Source organism: Pongo abelii, chromosome 3 (genome assembly GCF_028885655.2).
Source record: "Pongo abelii isolate AG06213 chromosome 3, NHGRI_mPonAbe1-v2.0_pri, whole genome shotgun sequence".
In the NCBI taxonomy this organism is placed as follows: domain Eukaryota; kingdom Metazoa; phylum Chordata; class Mammalia; order Primates; family Hominidae; genus Pongo; species Pongo abelii.
In genome coordinates this window covers 42,080,582-42,101,608 of record NC_071988.2, presented here as the reverse complement: position 1 = coordinate 42,101,608, position 21,027 = coordinate 42,080,582, and the positions used below count along the sequence as shown (strand labels likewise).

General features: G+C 37.1%; 1 protein-coding gene and 1 long non-coding RNA gene across 4 annotated transcripts in view; one reads left to right on the top strand and one right to left on the bottom strand.

The window, feature by feature from the left end:
• The window catches only part of LOC129058959 (uncharacterized), a 50,488-nt gene extending 38,633 nt beyond the window's left edge, over positions 1-11,855 (top strand). Inside the window, exons 3-4 of the long non-coding RNA XR_008524469.2 lie at positions 7,755-7,852; positions 11,772-11,855. This is a non-coding gene — a long non-coding RNA (uncharacterized LOC129058959). The remainder of the gene's footprint in view (positions 1-7,754; positions 7,853-11,771) is intronic.
• The window catches only part of GRXCR1 (glutaredoxin and cysteine rich domain containing 1), a 351,235-nt gene that overhangs the window by 316,907 nt on the left and 13,301 nt on the right, over positions 1-21,027 (bottom strand). For all 3 annotated transcript variants that reach the window (XR_008524467.2, XR_010139668.1, XR_010139669.1), the window contains exon 2: positions 1,010-1,046. The gene's annotated coding sequence lies outside the window, so the exon portion shown is untranslated. The remainder of the gene's footprint in view (positions 1-1,009; positions 1,047-21,027) is intronic.

Here is a 21,027-nt window from a genome sequence, read left to right as displayed (position 1 = left end):
TTTTAAGGCCGCAGATAAAACCCCCGAGGACAGAAACCTGTTGTGTCTTTTATTATGCCCTGATCCTTCTCCAAGCATCTTACACAATAGGTTGAACTTAGCAGAAAATATACAACAAGTATTTAATTAGTATATGATGCTCTAAGAAATAGTAGGAACACAAAAAAGGAATATTCTTTCAATCCTTGATTTAAATATACATAAATATCCCTGATTTTTAAAATGTTATAGAATATTTTATGTATAGCATAGATGTTCTCTCCTAGTAAACATGCTCAGTGAACTAAAATAAGAAAATTATAAGCACAGTACATAAAGTATACAGTAAATGGATATTATTTATAAAATCTTGAGCATTTCATGCTCCCTGTGGAGTGAGTTGATAGTCAACTACCACAAGCATAATTAACACTATCACAAGTTCTAACAAGAGCTCAGGAGTCAAAAATGACAAAGCATGGAAATTTATCATTTTTTAATATTGAGGCAGGAGAATTGCACCACTGCACTCCAGCCTGGGCAACAGAGCAAGACTCCATCTCCAAAAAAAACATGCATCAGTGAGAGAAATATCTGTTGATTTCCATTGCAGACAGAACATTTTCAGGGGTACCAAAAGTCTTTTACTTTGTACATCTTTCTATTTTGTTTCAAAGTATAATTGGAAGAGTGGACTTCATCTTTTAAATAGTTAGTAAGATCTTAGGAACTCTGATGAGATCCGTGCTCACTAACCATAACCCTTAAAAAAACGAAGTGTTCTCAGGCTACTTTTGAAAACCGGTTTGTGTCATACTATTTGTTCTTCAAGCTCCCTGGACCCTTGACCATGCATGCCACAAATACACTTCAGGTACAAATTATTTGCACTGTTAAACTTTAGAGTTCATGAAAACATCCAGGCTGATGAAAAAAAAATTAAATGTCAGATTTCCAGGAAGAAAGATGAAGGTAAATTACCGGCCAACATTTCTAAATTTAGAAAATTAAATAATATAGATTTACTTACCAGGGACTTCAAAGCATCTAGGCTTCATAAACACATCCTAAAAAATGAAAATACAAGAACATTTTGGAACAAGTTGTACATAGAAGAAAACAATGTCTCTTTAAACACTCAACCTCAAGAGTTTTTAATAGCACCCAGGCCTCCTAGGCATATACATCACATTTGGCTTCAATCTCTTAAAACCCACAGCAGTTTGAAAGTGGTTGTATAATCAGATAATGTCCCAGGCAAAATAAAGATAAAAATCTCAGTCATTCCACCACACCAGATGAATCTATCCTGTCTTCATTACATGATAGGAAATGGATTAGTTTGTGATATGATTTGGCTGTGTGTCCCCAACCAAATCTAATCTTGAATTATAATCTCCACATGTCAAGGGAGGGACCTGTAATCCTCACATGTTGACAGAGGGAAGTAATTGAATTATGGGGGCAGTTTCCCCTATGCTGTTCTCGTGATAGTGAGTGAGTTCTCACAAGATCTGATGGTTTTATAAGGAGCTCTTCCCCCTTTTCACGCAATTGTCTCTCCTGCTGCCTTGTAAGGAAGGACATGTTTGCTTCCTCTTCTGCCATGATTGCAAGTTTCCTGAGGCCTCCCTAGCCATGCAGAACTGTGAGCCAATTAAACCTCCTTTATTTATAAATTACCTAGTTTCAGATATTTCTTTATAGTAGTGTGAAAATGGACTAATACAGTTTGTGAGGGCCACTATAACAGATTACCACAAACTCAGAGGTTTGAACAACAGAAATGTGTTGTCTCCCAGATCTGGAGGCCAGAAGCCAGAGACCAAGGTGTCAGCAGGGTTGGTTCCTCCTATAGGCTATGAGGAAGAATCTGTTCTGTGCTTCTCTCTTGGCTTCTGGTAGTTTTCTAGAAGTATATGACATTCCTCGGCTTGGAGAAGCATCAACCTGGTCTCTGCCTCTATCTTTACATGGCCTTCTCCCTCTGTTCATGTCTATGTTCAAATTTTCCTTGTTATAAGGACACCAGTAATATTGGAGTAGGGCCCATCCTACTTCAGTATAATGTCATCTTAAGTAATTACATCTGCAGTAGCTCTATTTTCAAATAAGTTCACACACTGTGGTATGGTAGATAAGGACATGAATATATGAATTTGGAGAGTAAACAACATAATGCATAACAGGAATTAAGATAATTTGTTCATGTGGTACACAAAATCAATCATCCACAACATACGTAGTACAAAAAAAAATCAGATTAGAGGAAGGAACTCTACATATCAAAGTTGTATAGATTTATTACATCTCAATAATTTATTCATACATGCATTCCAGAAAACCTATTGAATACTATCAACAATGTAAAGGCACAATGGGGGATAAATGTTTGTTCAACATTTATTTAGCATGGTAGAGATTAACTGATGTCCATCAATGGATGAATGGATTAAAACTATGTAGTATATATATACAATGGAATACTATTTAGTCTTTTTTAAAAAGAAGGAAATTCTGTCATTTGCGACAATATGGTTGAATCTACAGGACATTTCACTAAGTAAAATAAGCTAAGCACCTGAAATACAAATACGACATGATTTCATTTATATGTGGAATCTAGAAACATCAAATTCATAGAAGTAGATAGTAGAATGGTGAAAGGTGGACAGGAAAAGGGGAGATGTTTACAATCTCCCCTGAAAGTGTACAAAGTTTCAGTTAGGAGGAATAAGTTCTGGTTATCTACTGCATAGCATGGTGACTATTGTTAATAGTAATATGTTTTATATTTCAAAATTGGTTTTAAAAAAGTGGATTTTAAAAGTTCTCACCACAAAAAATAAGTATGTGAGGTGATAAAGATATTAATTAACCTGATTTTGTCATTCCACAATGTATTCATGTATCAAAACATCACATTATCCCATAAATATATACCATTATTATCTGTCAATTAAAAATAAAATACAATTTTTTTAAAAGAAAGTAACTGGTGTTCCATTAATAAAATTATATACTTTCTTCATTTCAAAATCACACATTAAATCTAAAATAACATTTGCTTTTATTTGGAAAATTTCTGTTCACATGTTTTTTGTCATTTGTGATTGAATTATGCTAATAATTAATACTCTTTAAGAACCAAGTTGGTTTTAAGACTATAGTAATAGATAATTGTCCAACATATATGTGAAAGTCCTTTTTCTTTTGGCCGTGATGTTGGCGAAATAGTTCCAACTTTTTCCATAGTTCTTAATATTTCCTAAGTTTTCTTTGGCAATTTTCAAACTAAAAGTCTGAGGAGGTATACTTAAAGTTCAAAATTTACATAATAAAATAAATTGCTCATTCTCATTAAATACAACTGCATCATTACAGAAACTCAGCTGTGACTGATGACTTCAGGGAACTATTGCTGGCTGGTTTCAGAGCAGGCAGCCCAGTCCAATGTACACATGTATCCTAAACATATTACATGCAGATAAAGGGATATCTCAGAGGAACCTGTTAAAATGTCTGTTTGTTGGCCCTGTATGGTCAGAGATAGAAAGCAGAAACAATATGCATTTTTCTGGTTGTATAAGGGATTATTCATGGAACTGTGAGTTAATGAACACCGTATTTCCCATTCATTCCAGTGAGACTTCAGTAGCCGCTTAAGAATTGGAGCCCCAGGAAGGTCTTTGATCTGACCCTTAATCCATTTTGCAAATTAGTAGAGGAAATGGCCAGATAAATCAGGGAATCTCAAAGTTGGAAACTACCTTGTAGTTGGAGGAAATACCAGAATGCCATTATTGTTTGTCTTTTCCCAGCTTTATACACCAGGAAAATGAACTGTATAAAATTGTGGTGCATATAGGCTGGGCGAGGTGGCTCAGCCCTGTAATACCAGCACTTTGGGAGGCTTAGGCAGGCAGATCACCTGAGATCGGGAGTTGGAGACCAGCCAGGCCAACATAGCAAAACTCCATCTCTACCCCCGTCTCCATTAAAAATACAAAAAATAGCCTGGCATGGTGGCACGTGCCTGTATTCACAGCTACTCCAGAGACTGAGGCATGAGAATCACTTGAACCCTGAAGGCAGAGGTTTCAGGGAGCGAAGATCGTGCCACTGCACTCCAGACTAGGCAACAGAGCAAGACTGTCTCAAAAAAAAAATAAGTAAACAAAATTTAAAAAAATTGTGGTGCACAGACTCTGGAATAGGTACCTGGGTCTGTGTCCCACTTCTGGCCCTTATTAACTATGTGACTTTGAGCAAATCATTTGACTTTTCTGTGTCTCACTTGCCTCTCTTGCAATATGGTAATAACAATAATACTGACTTCATTAAATTTTGTGCAAATTAAATGTTCATACCTGTTCAATATTTAGACTAATGTCTGGTACATACAAAGCATGAATATCTCCTATTATTAAAAGTGTATAACTGAACTATGTTTTATGATGTTAAGTGTTGATTTCAACATTAAACAAGTTTTTCTTAGTTGGCTGGGGTGAAAAATGAGGCAACTGAGCACACATTCTACGCTGAAAGATATATTAGAAGCAATGATCAATTCCATGGAGGGAAAGCGGCATGAAGGAGATTTATGTGAATCTCCAAATTTCTTTCCCTTAGGTCATCCTGTATATCTTTGTGGTTTGTTCCTTGTTTGATTGCCTCAAGTCAATTTTACCATGCAGGAATTGTCAGGTTTTTTAGTATAAGAAGATTTTTGTGGTCAGTGGTGGGTGAGAGATACCTAATTACTTCAACTTTGTCACTGAGTGGCTTTGACTATGAAAGCAAGACGTAACCTAAATACCCCAAATGTTTAAATAGTTATTATCAAACAGGCACAAAAACAGTCATACACCTGTTTGTGTAACACCAAGGAAAGTGCCACCGTCTGCTCCCAGGTAGATTGATTCAAGCCTTGCATGAAAGCTTCATTCTTATCCAAATATGATAATATTCTGAAAGCAGAACCAGCCAGCCTTGAAATGGAGTGAGGCAATTGAATTTCCATGAATCAGAGGGATTCAGGGTAGGCAAGGGGCCAGAATCTAGACCCCCACTATTGAGGTGTTACATCATAGAATTAGTGCAAGAGTGACAGGGCCCATGCAAACGTATAACCTGCCATGTATGTTGAGCATCACATTCATCGAGATAAAATTATTTCTATCATCCTTATGTTAATTGACAAATTATCCAGTATAAATTTTGATAATGATACTTAAAATGCTAAGTAACTCTACCTCAGATCGTTGTTGATTCTTCTTAGGGTATTTCAGATGTAATATAATCATTCCTAAGGTATAGATCAGAGTTTATTTGTACATGCACACAGATAACAGTATTTACACTGAGGTAATTGTAAATAAATTAAGACAACAAAATATTAGGGTGCTATTTTCTGTGTATTCTTTACCAATAATTGTTCACCTGTACAAAATTGCTTAGCTATTACTAGGATAATTAAATATCTATCTTAAAGAAGAGAGAACTGATGTACTATTTAGAAATCTACTAATAGTTTGGTAACCTTGGGAAAGTCGTTTAACCTTTCTAAGCCTCAGATTTTTCATCTGAATAATATAGTTACTATAATAAATACATATGATAATGGATGTAAAGTTCTTTTCCCAGTGCCAGGCATTTATAATGTATTCAATCAATTCTAGTTATAACATACCATATGAAATATTAATGAATTAAAGACATTTTAAGCCTCAATTAATATCTGATATTACTGTCTCTAGGCAGTAATAGAATTTTACTATTAGGTAAAAGTTTGGAGATAATCTAAGACCAATTACTCTAAGAAACTGAAGTTTAAAGAAGTTTTTGACTTGCCAGACATAGCATAGAAGATCTTATTACAGCTAAACCCTGACAAGAGTATAATATTGGCCAAAAAATCAGAACTAGCATACTTAATTACATTATTTTCATGGTAGAGTTAGCATAACTATACTTAACGTACTCATCCCAAGAATGTTCCACCCCAGATATCTGTGTTCCTTAGCAGCCATCTGAAGTCTCCTATTATGTCAGGTTGTTCAGTTCTCCCAGGCTCATTTCACTATCCTTCTTCCTTAAGGTGGTAAATGACATTATTCCAGAGGGCTGCCTGATGACCCTATCTCTAGTTTAGTCTACTGCTTTCAGGCCTGGCCCAATCCCAGGTTTAGTTCCATACTGATTAACCAGTTGGCAAGAAACCAGCATGTTTCTAACCCTGGGAACAAGAGGAGGTAAAATTAAATAGAGAAGGCAATGAAGAAGCCCAAAGTCAAAGGCTCACTTCCAACTCGTGGTCCAAGGCTCAATTTATGAAGAATATGTGCAATAATGCCAGTCGACATTGTGAATTCTAGAGAGTACGCTGAGGAATTTTTGGCCTTTCTACAATTTTTGGCATGAGCAATGCATTAAAAGGATATTAAATCATCAATAATTTTTCCCATTTCTAAATCTCTAACATCCAAACACTTTTTCCATAAAGTCTTAGATTTGAAATGACTATCAGAGGTTCTAATTAAGTCTCCCAAATAATATCTTCCTTTACAACACTCCCCTTGGGGGACAGTCAAGTACATTGTCTGACAAATCCAGTTATTAGAAAGTTCTCTGTTGCATTCAACTGAAATATTTATTTCTGTAACTTTTAGGTACTAGTGAGAAAGTCAATCCTAAAACCACAGCCTGTCAAAGTTAGCAAGAATCTCGAAATCATTCTGCTCTCTGGAACACCCTCAAACAAATCAACCCTCCTTTCCATTTCAGAGCCCATATTAGTTCACTTTTGCTGCATAATAAATCATCCCCAAACAACAAACATTTATTATTTTTCATGATTCCGTGGGTCAGCCAGGTGATTCCTCCAGTCTGGCCAGCTTGACTATGACTGGATGGTTTAGAATGGCTAATTCACGTCTGGCAATTGTCAGGCTGGTGTTTCTAGGGGTGCCCTCAGCTGGGACAGTTTGGCTTGGCTTTGCTCCATATGGTCTCTCATCCTCCAGTAAGTCAGACTGGACTTCTGCTTACAGTGGTCCCAAGGTTGCAAAAATAACACTTTACAAGTCTCTGATGCACTATTTGCTAATATTCTTTTTGCCAAAGCAAATCACATGATGTACTGGGTCAGATAGTGTCTCCTACCCCAGTCCCCCAACTCCCAATTCATATCCTTCCTAGAACCTCAGAATGCTACCTTATTTGGAAATTGATTGGTACAGATATAATTAGTTAAGTTGAAGTGAAGCCATTCTGGAGTAAGGTGGTTCTTTAATCCAGTATGACTGGGTGTCCTTATGAGAAGAGAATAAATACAGAAACACACAGGGGGGATGCCATGTGATTAGTGGGGCAGAGAGTGAAGAGAGATGTCTATAAGCCAAGGAACCCCAAGGACTACAGGTCACACCAGAAGCTAAGAGAAGGGCATGGAACGGATTTTCCCCTAGAGACTTCAAAGAAAGCCTGAGCTTGCCAATATCTTGATTTCAGACTTCTCGTTTCAAAAACCATGAGTAAATAAATTTCTGTTGTTTTAAGCTCCCCAGTGTGTGGTAGTTTGTTATGGCAGCCCTAGGAAACTAACATACATGGCCAAATGGAAATTCAATGGATGGATCAGAACAACTGAAATGTCACATTGCAAAGTAACATGCACACAGGGATAGCAAGAATTTGTGGATGCTTTCAACCTATCAGAGAGCCCTTCAAGTATATTACATATTATAATATTTTTTCTTGATCATCCTTTCCAGGAAAACTCCTCCCAGTTCCCGTAACAAGGTTTCAAAACCCCTTGCATAGAGAGAGGCTGCTGTCATGGTATTGCAAATACCTACATCTCTCTTAAAAGGTAGGCCCATGATTTTACCACACACTACAGATGTTTTCTCTTGTTTTCTCTTTAGCAGTACTATTGAGCTCTGTATTAATTATGCTGTGATTGGCTGCAAGTAAAGAAATCTAACAGGGGCTTAAAGTGTAAGACTATTTATTGCTGTGCTTCACAAGAAGTCTGGAGATAACCAGCTCCAGGTTTGGCAACCCCACAATGTCAGAAGTTGTGTTGAAATTTCTGAAATTCCTTTAGTATGTTTGCAAGAGGTCTGCCTTACCTCTGAATATTGTATCTTCATGTGGCCATGTCCAAATGGGGGCAAAGGGCTGGACAGAGGAGTGAAGGAAAAGTTTCATAACTTTCCTTCCTGATGACACAACAAACGCAATAGCTTCCCCAGAGGTCTCTCAGAAAATGTCTTACAGTTTCTTTGGCCAGAACTGAGTTCAATAGAGGCTTTAAAAGCAAGTTTCTGCTTTTTCAGCTGTATTGTGGGTACCAGCAAGGCAGAAAATGTTTTGGAATGGCTATTGGGTATAGCTCCTGGGCCACCAACCAAGAGTGTCAGGTACACCTTTCCAGAAACACATGACATTTTGAGGCAAAAACCCTTCTATGTAAGGAATTTTTAGAGATGACAGAAATTTTAACCAACTCTTTAAATTAGCAAGTAATGTGCTCATTATAGTAAATAAGCATGTGGGCTCTGAAATTGGACTGTCTGGGTTCAAATCTCAGTTTATAATTTACCAGATAAGTAACTGTGAGCAAATTACTTCACTTCTCTGTGTCTCAGATTCTGCATCTTAAAAGTAAAGATAATAATAGTACCCACTCAAAGTGTTGTGAAGATTAAATTCATAGAACTTATCATAATGTCTGGTGCATGATAAATATTAAATAAATATTATTTATTATTATTGTTCCTGTGCCCACTCCCACTACAAGATAAAGAAAGGAACAGAGATGTTATTGTATATGTATTTACATAAAGAAACCTGGAAGAACACGTAAGAAACTATGGTGGGGAGGACAGACTTTCTCATATATGAATTATATCAGTATATATACAAATGGGTCAGAAAACATTTAAAGTTTCTGTTCTATATCTAAGTCAACTTGGTTCAAGATTTTACAAAATTTAAGCAGAAATATTTGCCAAAATGTTAACAGTAGTTATCTTTGAGTGATTGAATTCAGATTGTTTATTTACATCTTTTTACTTTTCTGAAACTCTCCTGCAGCAGGCAACACAATGGGCCCGGAAGATGCCTGTGTCCTAATCTTTGGAATCTGTTAATATGTTAGGTTACATGGCAAAGGGAATTCAGGTCATGGACAGAATAAAGGTTGCCAGTAGTTGCCCTTAAAATAGGGAGATTATCCTAGATTATTGAGAGGATCCAATATAATCACAACAGTTCTAAGATGTGTAAGAGGGAGGCAGAGGAATCGGTGTCAGAGTGATGCCATGGGGTGAAGACTCAGCTGGTTGGGGAAGATGGAAAGACACAATAAGCCAAGGAATGCAGGCAGCCTCCAGAGGCTGGAAAAGGCAAGAGACAGATTCTCCCCTAGAGCCTCCAGGAGGGAACATAGCTCCGCAGACTCCTAGATTTCAGTCCAGAGAGACTCATTTTGGACCTCTTATCTCCAGAATTGTGAGATCATAAATTAGTGTTGCTTTAAGACACGAAGTTTAAGGTAATTTGCCATAGCAGTAATAGAAAACTAATACAAACTACTGCCCACCCACATGCACATATTAAGTAATCAGCATATATTAACAATTGGAAAAAAATAAGATTTTTAAAATCTTATATATACATACAAACTTGAAGTGTGACCACGGGAATACATTACGTTTACTTGAAGAAATACATATGTATATGAGATGATATATATTCAGCATTAGCTTGTAATTATTCAGAGACTTAGCCCCAGGGCATCCAGGCAATCTTCAAAAGGCAAAAAGAGGATAAGTATGGGTTCCCAAACTCCTGGTGTTGATTTTTTTTCATTCTACTCGTTCCCTAGTTTTTCAGCAACTGCCCCACAGGTAGCAAGCATCCCAGCCTTCAGCCTGAATGTAGGCCTAGGCCTGTATATACCTAGCCTTCTGCAAAACTGCCGACTTTTCAAGAAAAAGGAAAATAAAACTGTAAAAAGGAAAAACACAACATCGTTGAAGAGCAGGAAATGTTCTGAGACACCAGACAGAAATCTGTTTCTAATGTGATGTATCTTGTTTTTCAGAGAACAGAAAATTGCCTGTTATAAATGCATTGTCATGATGACAATGGAAAAAAAGAACAAAAATTGCACCAGATTCCTTTGTATTTCATTATACCTTTGAAACCTAGAGACCTAAGGAAGCTTCATATTTTAGTAGCTTCATTTTTTATAAATGAAAAATAATAGCAGTTGGAAGATCTTCTTTTAAAAATAGAAGCTAAGTAGTCCTTATAAGAAAATTATTAAACTTTTTCTCAAATTGTTCCCTTCCTGATTATTAAGATAACACATGCTCATTTCAGGAAATTTTTAAAATACAGAAAAGTATATAGAAAAAATATTTTTCATATTCAGAGAAAAATATTGCTAAAATCTGTTATATTTTCCCATTTTATATTTTTTCATAGTAAAGTTATACAGCATATATAATATTTTATTTTGATACTTTCTGTTAGTATTAAAACAATAGCCTTTCATTTGAGGTATAAAATTATATAGCCATAATTTTTATATTGCATTATTTTCATATTTGCATCCATTATGAGGGTGTACTAAAATATATCCACACTTTTCTTAGTATTGAATAATAGGATTGCTTCAAACTGTTCATTATGTATAAATAATGCTGCGAGTATATAAAGATTTCTCTACATTCAGAATTATCTCTTGAAGCTCAGGCTTCACTGCTATGCAATGTATCCATTCAACAAATCTGCACTTGTACACCCTGAATCTGTCAAAATAAAAATAAATAAATAAATAATAAAATAATTATTTCTTTGGGATCAATGCTCAGAAGTGGACTAGCCTAGCTGAAATTTATAAATATTTTCAAGAACTTAATACATATTGCCATAATTCTTCGTAACAGGGTATATATTTATCTTCAAGCAATACTTGAGACTGTCTATATCCCCAAATCTCTCAAGCATGGGGTATTATTACTTTTAAATCTTTGTAAATTTGATAAACAGAAAATAATATTTCTTTATATTTATTATTTTTTAATTAGGCTGAACACTTGGTTCACTTTCTATGTACAGGTCTTCTTTTGTAAATTTTCTGGTCACATTCTTTGTCAATTTGTTTCTTAGGGTTAATTTATTAGAGTTTATAAAGGGAGGCAGGGAGATACTGAAAGCATGAGAAGAGCAATAGTTTATTATGTGGGGTTAGTTTGAAATCAGGCACATCCAGGAAACATCTTCCCTGACAAGCAAGGTGTGGCCCTTCCAAACATCACCCCAAAACTCAATGTTTGCATCTATTTTAAAAATGTCTAGTGAATGGCAAGAAATAAGTCACTTGTCAGCACTTTTCTAAAATAGTCTGACATTCAGGAGCAAGTTCAGAGGAAGTCCAGACATACCTTCCCTAGGAAATCTCTAATAGAAGGAAATTAAGATAGGAAGAGCAGAGCCAAGAACGTAGGAACAAGAAAGTTCCCAGTCTATTAGATGTTCATGGAGATACTTCTCTTTAAAAGAGAAAGCATCCCTTATGATATAGTTTGGCTCTGTGTCCCCACCCAAATCTCATCTCAAATTGTTATCCCCCCGTGTCAAGGGAGGGACCTGGTGGGAGGTGATTGGATCATGGGGGCAGTTTACTCCTTGCTGTTCTCATGATAGTGAGTGAGTTCTCACGAGATCTGATGGTGTTATAAGTAGCAATTTGCTCTGTGCTCTCTCTCTCGTAGCCATGTAAGACATGCCTTGCTTCCCCTTCACCTTCTGCCATGATTGTAAGTTTCCTGAGGCCTCTTCACCCATGTGGAACTGTGAGTCAATTAAACCTCTTTTGTTTATAAATTACCTTGTCTCAGGTAGTATCTTTATAGCAGTGTGAAAATGGACTAACATAACTTATTTGGCAAGATACTTTATATCTACATACTATATACCTATATGATATCTACTCCCTGAAACATCTGTTTTCCCAGTTAAAATCATGTAATGCAGCAAAATACTACTCCTTTTTTAGAACCCTGTTTTAAAAAGTAAAAAGTTATGTATTAATCTTTAGAAGACTGCAAGACAGAGACCATGTATATCATTTAGAATTACTTTGATTTCAACTAACACAGAACCAAACTAAAAATGGCAATAAGGGTAGCAAGTTAGACTCTTCCAGTTGTATTGGCCCACTGAACTGGCCACTCTGGAAGAGTCCATTCTGGTCACCCAGAAGATACTAACTGGCTACCCTTCCACAGTAAGTCACCTGTCAGCGCTTTCCTAAAATAGTCTTACTGTTTAGGTGACCAGTTCAGTGGGCCTACATGACTGGATGCCAGCTGACATCTCTGTGATTTTTGAAGCTGTCATCTTAGGATTTTCAGATAGCCTCCATAACTCCAAATATCATATCCTCAAACAACAACGTCCACTAAGACATTTTATCCACTAATATATTTTACTAAGGCAAAAAATATTTCCCAGAAGCCTACAAGATAATTCACTTCACAATGAATGGGTAAACACTCGTTACAAACTCCACTCTAAACCAAAGCAAAAGAGACCAGGATTACTCTAATTATCTTAGACCAATCAAGACTTGTCCCTGTACTGGGACTTGTTGCTCTTCAATATCTAGACAAAATCTAATTAGTGATAGTAAGATAAAAGCAGAGAAATAGCTGGCATGTTAGCACCCAATTGTGTCTACCACATTGTGTCTTTTCTATTTATATTCCTCCAGAACCTAGAGAAGTACACTTTACATAGTATGCACAAAGCAAATATTTGTAAGCTAAGTTAATACATGAAAATAAATGTTTGGAATAGCTTTATAAAATATCACTGGTGCATTACTTTTACCAACATTACTCAAGAACTGTGAAATATTATTCCATTTTGTAGAATACTAAAAGGTAAAGTTCAATAAAATAAATGTATAATTATTTCCATGAACAAAGAAATATCCTGAATTTGACAGCATCAGAATTCTTTGAAATTAAAAAAAAATCAGTAAACAAAAATAGATGGTACTTGTTTGACAGATTTGGGGAGATTAAGTTTGGTGAAACATAAGGGAGATATTAAGAATTGCGCCACACTACCTTTACTGATCACTTTTAAACTGACATCAACATTGATGCTGTTTTCTATTTTATTTTAATATAATTAAGCTACATAGATAGCACTTAATTCACGAAGTAAAGAATATTAGATTCACTACCTATAGGTTCCCCTCTCTATGCTCCTAGAGTACTACGGTCATAATTATGTTGTTCCTTCATCACATTATTTGTTCTATAAATTGGACTCCCTGTCTCCTACTTAAGCGGACACCCAGATCATATTCAGCTCTGTATTTCCAGTAGCACTCAGTAGAAGCTCTGTAAAGTATTTGCTCAAGATGCAGCCACCAATACTCACTACATACCCTGTTATGATGCACAATACATGTGTCCCAGGTATTAAATAACTACCTTGCCGCTCTAAGCCCACCCTTCTGTATACCCTGCTTTGCCATGCAGGGGTTGGGACTCAGCGGGTTGCTGTTGCCAATAGGGACAGGCTACAAGGCTGGAGGAGGAAAGAGAGACTTGCCCTTTGCCGTCTGCTTCCTGTTTGGTAAGCATCACCCCAGCAATTTTTCTTCATCCCACGGGCAATGGTTTTTTCCTGTAGTAGCAACTGAATCCAGTTGGCAGTTTTTTAACACTTGAAGAACCAGCCTCATCAAGTCCCACCCATCCCTAGGGACCCCAGCACCAGCTGGGCCAGCACCCGCTCCACAGGTCTGTCAGTCCATTCTGGCTACTATAACAAATCATCATAGACTGAGTGGCTCCTAAACAACAGAAATCTATTTCTCAGTTCTAGGGGCTAGGAAGTCCAAGGTCAAGGAACTGGCAGATTCAATGTCTAGTGAGGGCCCACTTCCTGGCTCATAGAGAGCCATCTTCTCACTGTAACTTCCACGGTGGCAGAAAGCACAAAGAAAACTCTCTGGGCTCTTTTTTATAAGGGCACCAATCCCATTCATGGGGGCTTTACTCTCACGACCTAATCGCTTCCCAAAGCCCCCACCTCCGAAAACCTTTACACTGGGGATTTGTTTTCAGCATATGAATTTGGGGAGGACACAAATATTCAGTGTATAACAAGGCCACTCCTCTGAGCTCAAAGACATCAGAACCAGCTGAGTAAGACCCCTCCTCAGAGGTCTGAGTTTCAGCTCCTCAAGGTGTGTCTTCTAGAACTCTAAATTATTTTAGTAATTCCAGCCTCTTCCCTATCTTCCCTCAGCCCTAACTTCTTCTTAACAATTGCTGCCTCAAGGATACCTTAGAATTGTCTTTTGACCTTTTCAGTTATTTAGTTAATAACTTTATACTTAGTTAACTTTTTATATTAAATTCTCTCTGTTCAAATCACTTGGTCCCTGACTGATACAAATTACAAGTTCCCTCAATTTACTAATCCATGGCATGATTCATATACACCAGATGACCTAATGAATTGGTGCAGCATGCTAGGCAAATACTGTTTGATAGTATAGTTCAGTGAGCTTTGGAGCTTAGTGGTGCTTGGGGAAGGAATGGAGAAAGACCACTGATAGGAGCTCTCCACCTTTTCACCATTACCATAAATTGGCCCAAATTTGCATTCACAAAGCAGAATCCTTACAGTTACAGGGCTCTTTCCTGAGAAGGTGATTTCACAATCATCTATTATTACTTGAGCACCTTTCCCAACCTAGGTGCTTCATTAAGGCACCCCTTTCATTAAAATACAATACTCCCACAAGGAATTCCAGTAATCACATCTCTCTCTTGCTACAGTTCCAATGTTGTTTCACCATCCCTCAGAGCTTGGCACCTTGGGCAGCTTTTTGGCTTCTCTGTTCCCTTGATGCAGCTCTGCAGATAAGCACATGAGATATTGTTCTGCATTAAGTAGGAACTCAGTGTTTTATATTTCTGAGATTGTTATCTGAAAATAAACTTCTAAAAACAATAGGCACTAGCTGAGTGTGATGGCGTGAGCCTGTAATCCCAGCTACTTGAGAGGCTAACACAGGAGGATTGCTTGTATCACTAGAAAAAGGGCTTTGTCCCAGACCCCAAGAGCGAGTTCTTGGATCTCACATGAGAAAGAAATCAGGGCAAATTGCAGATTTGAGAAAATTTAAGATAGTCTTTTACAGACTGCTCAATTACAGAGTTGGGCGTCCTCAGAAAGCAAGAGGGGGAAAACACCCATTTCAAATATGATGTTTGTTTACACAGATTATTAAGGATAGTATACTTTATTACAAAAGCTTGTGATGAGCTTGTAACAGGCTATCAGTATTTATGCTTTTCTATGTTACTATCCTTAAACTAAGAATCCTTCTTGTTCTTAAAGTACTGGGACATTTCTATAAGTTATGGGTCTTTATTTAGTTAGTTAACATCATTAACTTGTTCCCTCAACTATAAACATCTTGTGACCAAGAGTGTTCAATACCCTAGGAATGTAACCCAGCAGGTTTGGCTTCATCCAGCCTTTATTCAAGATGGAATCACTCTGGTTAGGATGCCTTTGACACTCAAACCCAGGACTTCGAGGTTACAGTAAGCTGTAATCACACCACTGCACTCCAGCCTGGGCAACACAGCATAGACCATGTCTCGAGAAAATAAATAAATAAATAAATAAATAAATAAATAAATAAATAAATAAGCAAATAAAAACAACAGGCATAATGAATCATAACAGCTAATCCCAAGGGCTAGGCATTATTCTAAGCAAAAAGCACAGGTTATTTCACACTAAATGAGGAAGGTACTATTATTATCTCAACCTTCTGTGTAAGAGGTTACATAAGTAGCTCATCTTATTTTAGACCAGGATCTCATTTTGAGGCAGGAAAACAGGGTCTGGAGGCAGGTAATATGAGGCCCATTCACACTTCAGCTATGACAAGAAATATCCTCACCATAGTAAATGATGTTGTCACTTTACTTCATCCTCCTCATTTACATAGGGCATACCCCAAGCAACCAATGGAATCCTCTAGAGGGTATTTAAACTCCCAAAAATTCTGTAATGGGGCTCTTGAGCCCCTATGTTGGGCCCACTCCCACACTGTGGAGTGTACTTTCATTCTCAATAAATCCCTGCTTTGGCTCTTCATGCTTTGTTTGTGCGTTTTGTCCAATTCTTTGTTCAAGATGCCAAGGACCTGGACACCTTCTACCGGTAACAATTTCACTCCATCTGACTCTTTACCTCTCTACTAGAGACTCATTCTCATGCCAGACCTTGACAGCAAGCAGCTGTGGCCCAGTGGTTCATAATTCTCTGGAGAACAAATCCAATCCAACGTTTCCATTTCTTTAATTGTTTTGGTTCACAACATGGAAAAATGACCTATGAACACTAAATAAGCCTAAAAATAAAATGCTTTTAAGAAAACTTTATTAAACAATGGTATAATAGTGGACTTTTAAACTAGACCCGTACAATTTGGCTTTAACCAACTAACTTCTTGGAGAGTTTGTGACAGTTTAAGACACAGTGCCAATTCTTAAGAAGAATGAGGCACAGGATTTGACAAATAAAACAAGTAACTCTACAAACCAATATCACAGAATTAAGTGCATTAAATTTAATGACAAAGACCTCCCTGAGGGCTACAGTGCTCTGGGAAGACTTCTTGTAGGAACCAAGACTAGAAGGTGCCCATTATCTGATGTATAGGAGTTGAATAGGTAGAGTGTCTACATTGTTTGACTTGTATCAAGTTGAATTCCAAGTATAGAATTTTACTTGAGTCTATCTTTAAAAGAACAACAAAAAATAGAAAATTTAGGCAATAATCGGATACTATCAGGAAACAGTCTGGAAACCCATAATCTTAGAACTATTGCAGAGTATGTTGGCCAGCATTTTTAGAATGGACCAAATTGTATATTGATTTTCAAATTTCTTTAATTTACTTCCATAAACCAATGTCTCTAAGCAATACTAAAATCATACTATCTGAAAAGATATTTTGATCTACACAGTACAAAGTGTTCAAAAGCAGAGTAGTGTGAAATAGATGTGTGTATGTACACACATATACACACACGTGTGCATGCACCCACACGTCCACATGTCCTGGCCCTGTTTGCCTAGAGATCTATCACTCACCCTCTCCCTCTCTACCTTGTAAAGCAGCGGTGCTGGCCCTGCAGGCTATTTTCCAGGCTTTCCTATTAGTTAGCTGTCATCTAAAGTCAGCCAGTGGGAGGCACTGGACAGAGATTGGAGAGCTAGAGGAAGGAGAAGCCAGGGTATTTCTCCTGCCTCAGGCAGTGTTTAAGTGGCTGGAGCTTCTGCTGCACAGACCCACCATGGTTCTAGCTCCTGCTGGGTGACTCCAGCCCTTGGACTCTAGTAGTACCATCTTCTCCCTTTGTTTAAGGAGGTTATCCCCAATGGAACTTCTTTGTTTCAGGAGGGTATCCACAGTTGAATTTCTTAGGTCCTTCACGACCTGAGTAGCCAAATAAAATGCCCTCTGTTAAAAACTCTAAAATTAGTTTCTGTGTTAATGGCTAAAAACTGGTACAGAGGGGAAGGCTTTTCTTTTCCTTCTATTCCTTACCTTGTGGAAGGAGCTCCATTATGAAATAATCCTGGCTCTTCCCTGTCCTGTTCCCACTTACTCACTTACAGATCAGTAAGTTAATTTGGTTGTTAAGTATGGAGGAGCAGCCAGGCATGCAGAGCCCAGCCTCCTCCTTTCCCTTTCTTTTGAAAGTCAGTCCACCTTCAGTCAATGTGTGTTGTGCTTTGCTCTCGGCCGTATGGAAAGAGTCTGGCCCTCCAGAGGATGCTTGTAGGTTTCCAAGGTCAGTATGTCTGCCTAATTTTAAGCTTCTGGATTAAGAAGCCTACTTGTATACAGACGCAAGCATGTTGTGCTTTATCGGCATTGTCAGTAATAAAGGAAATATTTTTATTCCCCCATCTGCATCACTCTTGTTTCTTATATCTTAATTCGTTCAGAATTCAAACAACGAAAAAGCTCTTCATTAGAACTACTCAGAAGCCCAACATATGTAATATTTATATATACATTATATTCTAATTAATCCTATTCCTAAATTATTAGATCAATTAGAAATAATAGCTAACCTTAGAGTTTACAATGTGCCAGGAATTATTCTAAGTGCCTTATATATAACTCATTTAATCTTCAAAACAATGCAATATGTATTATTAAGAGTTTACAATGTGCCAGGAATTATTCTAAGTGCCTTATATATAACTCATTTAATCTTCAAAACAATGCAATATGTATTATTAAAATTCCTGTTTTATAGCCAATAAAACTGAAGATGTTATATAATTTTCCTGAAGTCACACAGATAATAAGTGATAGAATCTGTAATTGAACTCCAATAGTTGGGCTATAGGATCTGTACTCTGAAGCACCATGCTATGTTGCCTAAATTTAGGTTTTTAACAGATGATTCTGTACTTCATCTAATGTAATTTAATTTCCAGTCTTAGATAACATTGTTTTCAAATACCTGTTATAATCCAGCGTATAGTCTCAGTCACTTCAACCACGATTTAGAACTCTACATTATTTTCCTCTCAAACAGAATCCATTCCCACTACAGACATTACTAAGCAATGTAGATTTTACCAAAGATTTCATATAAGAAATGAAAAAAGGAATTTGTATCAAGTACCTGATGGCAAACTACAGTGTTTTATGTGATTGATGCATTTCTGAAAACACCAGTCATTCTACTCAGGAAACTGGAAAGATCATTATCCCATAGAAATAAATGTAATGGTATATTATAATATTCTAAACTTTCTATTACAAAAGAGGCTAGTTATATTTTTATATCATACTATTCCAAATTTGAATAGTTCAACTTTGCATGAAATAAATAATGTATGTAAGTCTTCCCCGTGGTTTTCATAATGAGGAAGAAAGGAATGTTCTTTTCCATCCTTCTATCATAGAGCAAGCTAACTCTTGCCTCCAGCTTCCTAAAATCTTAGTGCTCAACTGCCCCCACACAAAAGTTTCATCCTTTATCTCACTCAGCAATTTAGTCCTACTTCGTCCCCCATACCAGCTTATCTACACATGAGGTTAAACAAATCTCCCCATCCACAGGAGCCCACTCTTCTTAGAAAAGGGAAGGAGTGGGTAGAAGTATATAGATTAATACAGTGTTGTATGGGAGCCAGTTTATCCCAACTTGAAGAAGCCAACTGCTAAATTTTCAGGAATTTTACAAGTGGTTCTTAAACATGACCATTATTAAAAACTGAATTACGGCCTTGGAGCGGTGGGTCATGCCTGTAATCCCAGCACTTCGGGAGGCGGAGGCAGGCAGATCACCCGAGGTCAGGAGTTCGAGACCAGCCTGGCCAACATGGTGAAACCCTGTCTCTACTGAAAATACAAAAATTAGCCAGGCCTGGTGGTGTGCAACTATAATCCCAGCTACATGGGAGGCTGAGACAGAAGAATCACTTGAACCCGGGAGGCAGAGGTTACAGTGAACCAAGATGGTGCCAGGGTGACAGAGAGAGACTACATCTTTAAAAAAAAAAAAAAAAAACTGAATTACATAAGCTTATGATTAAATAAATTACACTGAAACAAAGATTATAAATACTCAAAACTGATTGCTTTCTAGTTATTTTACTATGTACTTTTATCTGTGCTCTGGGACTTAAGTCTTTTGTGTCTGTATGGTGAAAATACCATATAAAGTGTTCTCCAGTGCATCACTTCCAAACTCTGGGTTCAATGCTGACATACTGGTAGCTTGAAATGAGCCACAGTGGAAGAAGCTATGCTACAGAAATTGACAAAGTTTATAACTAGAGCTTTTTTGTGCCTGGAGGTCCTATGGTTAAACATTTACTAGCCATGAGATATTTGGTTTGATAGAGATGGATACATACATTCATATACTCATACATACATATAAAAATGTACATACATAGAATTGTAGCTAGATCAGCGCTGGCTTCCTACAGAAATACCTCTGTATGTCCTTTAATAAAAATTCTTGAAAATTTCAGTAAAACCACTGGATATTATATTTACCACTGGAATATAGAGCACGTGGTTTCACAGAGGGTATGAAAAGTCAAACTCAAACAATCCACTGAATCTCATTTCATGTAAACAGCCAACAATAGAGAAAAGAAACTAACAATACAGACCATGTAGAGCTGGCACAAAAGGCTCTTTGACGAACTAGGAGGAAAATGCTGAGCCAGCACAAGTTCCCCGGAGCAGATTTATGTATTCTAAATTATAGGTGGTCAGCATAAACATTCTCCAATAGTAGGGCACACTTAGAAACCTCCTCTCTAAACAAGAAAAATGATATTTTAAGTTGCAGGGAATGGTAATCAATTTCCGCACAAGAGAGCAAGACCAAGCAAATTTGAAAAACTTACAACTAGAGAAGTGGGGGCTGACTTTGTGAGGAAATTTTCTCCAGTTCCAACCAAAGTAGGCAAAAATACCTTTTTCAAAAATGTAATGACACTGTATATCTAAGAGGTTTATTATATTGCTAATGATAACATATAGTAGTAACTGCAGCTTGGGACCCAAAGAGCAGAGGCAGCCCTGCTTCATGTTGAATTTCAAATGGCTCATACCTGCTACAGGCATGTTTGCAAATGGAAAGTATGGTTTTATACAAAACGTTTAAATGTTACTTGTTTTATGATGGTAGTTATAAACATTAAAATAAACATGGGCTAGAAACAATTCAATTCAAGTATTTATAATGTTCAAATCACTGTTCTCATCACCAGAGAGATATAAAGATTATTCCCCACATTGCCAACATTCACAGGGTCACTGGGGAGACACAACTAAGTGTAACCTGGAAAACCTGCTTAACCAGCTTGGAGTACAAATATGGTCACACTTTTAACAATTGAATTGCCCCATTTCTGAGTTATCTAAGCTCTTTC